Source organism: Plecotus auritus (assembly GCF_963455305.1).
Source record: "Plecotus auritus genome assembly, chromosome: 6".
NCBI lineage: Eukaryota > Metazoa > Chordata > Mammalia > Chiroptera > Vespertilionidae > Plecotus > Plecotus auritus.
The window spans coordinates 28,790,848-28,793,864 of record NC_137773.1 but is presented as its reverse complement, the minus strand read 5'-3'; the positions used below and the strand labels follow the sequence as shown (position 1 = coordinate 28,793,864).

At 47.9% G+C, this 3,017-nt stretch overlaps 1 pseudogene across 1 annotated transcript; it reads right to left on the bottom strand.

Annotated features, from left to right (window-relative positions):
- Positions 1–208: 208 nt before the first annotated feature.
- On the bottom strand, positions 209–2,267 carry LOC308250708 (M-phase phosphoprotein 9-like; annotated as a pseudogene). The gene has a single exon. The product of its transcript is annotated as an M-phase phosphoprotein 9-like (transcript).
- Positions 2,268–3,017: the final 750 nt, after the last annotated feature.

Below are 3,017 nucleotides of genomic sequence, written 5' to 3'. Positions count from 1 at the left end.
ATAAACTGGAGACATATACTATTTAAAAATAACAGTTTTTAAATAGTAAAATATAGAAGAGATTCCTGAGCATAACAAAAATATATTGGAAATATGTGGCCATTTGAAGTATAAAAGAGCAAGTGGCATGATTGTAAAACTATGGTGTGAAGGGTTAGGAACAGTATAAAACGCTCTGCCTTTCCTGAGTGCGTAACTATACACCCCTTTAATGGCCACACGTTCCAGAGGGGGCGGAGGTGCGCAGGACGTGCAGCTTCTTCCGCGCCCTGCGCCCTGAGACCAGTTTGGGTTCATCCTTTCCAAATGGTCCTCCAAGGCTTCCTGATTTAATCTCATCTGCAAAATGACGCATCCTCCGGTCGAGGCATCCGACTGAGGGCAGCCTCAGTCTGGTCTTTTTCTTTTGTAAGTTCATCAAAAAATCGTTCCGTGTCTGCCAGGGTCCTGATTTTCGCGGGCGCCCAGCCGGGCTCGACAGTCCCCCCGCCCCTCCCCCGCGGGGCTCCCCGAGGCAGCAGTTCGGAGAAGAGTTATGACTTGCATGGGTGTCGGTGGCTTTTTCTGAATATTTTTTTTCTTCCGAATCATAAGAAACTGGAGTTGTTTTCTTGGGTTGGTACATTGTAACGTAGACACAGGAACAGTTTCTAAGTCATCCAAAAGTACATCAAATCGAATCGGACTGCTTTCGATTTTGCTAAGTAGATGACTAAATCTTGGGGACAAAGTTTCCTTAGGAGGCCTCTTTGGACCATAAGCCACAGTCACTGGTGTTGACATATCTCTTTTCGTTGGAGTGCAGGATGTGCGGTTGGAAGGTGGCAGGGATGACGCCCTCTGCGCAGCACAGTTAGACCTCCGGTGTCTGCGGGGCGCATTTCTCTGGGGACCGATTCGCACCCACGGTTGTTTCAGTTTGCCGAGGATTCACTAATTTATTTGAAGTGCCCTCTTTCTCTGTGTGCCCCAATTTTTAAATAGTTTTTTCTTCCTCGAGTTCTTTTAAAGCGCTCAGGATTGGTGTGTCTGAAGTCTCTGTTTTTTTTTTTATCAGTAAGTTTGTTGGTGAACTTCCAGGTGAAGAAGCCTTTTCCGGAGGAGAATGGCACCCAGGAACGCATGCCAAGGGCTGGCCCGTGAAGACCGAATTCCGCCCCCGGGATCAGCCACTTCCGCCTGCTGACGTCAGAGCTGGCCAGTGTGTTGGCACATGAGGGTCCTGTGAGAGCTCTAGAATTATGAGGAAGAGAACATTTTCATGTTCCACTTGCTTGACTTGAGCTTCAAGTTTTGAGATTGTTCTTTTCAAATCAGAAATCTGAGTCTGTGCATCAAGCAATGTTCTCGGTTGTATTTAATGTGTGCTTCCCTCTTTCATGTTCTCTTCCAAGGGACTCATACTCTTCTAAAAGATGAAACATTTTGTTTTCTTGTTTCAGTCTGATGTCTTGTCATCTGAGAGTTTGTATGCATTCTCAAAGTGCTTCCTCCAGCTCCTGCAGCCTGGACTTCAGTCCAATGCTGGTGCCGTCTTTTCTCTGTTACCTGCTCTGGTTTCCTCGAGGCGTTCCTGCAGAATTTTGGAGGCACTGCTGGCTGCACCGAGGCATTCTCTGAAATCGCTCACTTCTCTTTCTAGTAGGTTATTCTTATTTTCAAATGTCTTCACACGACTAGTGGCTTCATTCAGAGCACCACCTAATTGGCTGCCTCTGTCTCTGAGAATTTGATTGGTTTTCTTTCAGTCTTCAACTGCAGAAATCTCTTTTGCCTCCAGCTCTGTTTCAGGCTATTTATTTCTGATTCATAATACGCTCGAAGATCCGTACAGGCCAGGCGTGCTTTTCCTTCGGGTTCTTCAAAGGCTCCTTGGGGAAGCGTCTCCTCACTGTCTGGAAGCTGGGACGACTGACCGAGGCTGCAGTTAGTGTGACAGGGTTTTCTTCTCCCGCAGTGTCAACCGCGATGTCCTTACTAGTGACAGTATATAGACCGAGGGGAACGTGGACCTGATCCTGCTTTCGTTTGGGAATGCGTGATTTTTCCAAGAGGCCACTGGATTTTTCCAAGAGCTTCTGCACGGGAAGGGCATTTGGGGAACCCAGACAACTGAGAGGTGACATTACTTGGGAGAAGGAATCTATGTCAGGGTGACCGGACACACTGGGCTCCCGAACGGAGTCTGGTGAGAAGGAGATCCTGTTGTGGAGGGCGTTCAGAAAGCCCGGCGGCGGAGTCCTCACCACCTGCTCACTTGGCTTCATGTTTAATGTGGGCTCCACAGTCAGCACCAGGCTGGCTGCCACTTGGACACCGCCTAGGTGTCCTTTAAAATCTCTGACTCCCCATCCCTGGGTGCTGGTGCCATTTTGGGGCTCAGCCCGTCTGGTTTTCCAGATCACCTGCTTCATAATTCTTTACCCCTTTTGGCCTTGTTCCTCCTTGGGCGACTCTAACAGATACCATCCATTGTCTTCATCTCTGTCAATCTGATGGGTGCAAAACGGCATCTTGTTTTTACCATTAGTGCTACTGAACATCTTTATAATGCTTCATTCTTCTTTATACCTGAGAGATTAATTTGGGATACAACCATGAGTTTCCTATATTTCAGGCACCATCAAAGAAACAGGGAGGTGACTTGGGGACTTGGGGGGAGCGAAGGCCCCCTAAGAGGACTCTGAATCAGGGCCTCCTCACACTGCTTGCTGTCTGCCTTTGAGAGGGTTTCACAATGTTGCTGAGCAAATTATTAACCTTGTACTATCCTCAGGCTCATTACTTACTTGGAACGCTGTTTCAGAGGGCCCTGTAATACCCAGGAAAGAATGTTCTGCATTTCACCGGGAATTGTGAGACCTGGTCTGAACCCTGAGTCCAGGGCCAGGGGCTGCACAAGCATGATTAGATGGTTAGGAATGAAGAGAGCAGTGAGGTTGGGGGATTAAAACCTCCTGTCAGTGCCCTCCTGTTAACAAACTCTGCAGGCTTTTCCTCTCTTGTATTCGTATCTC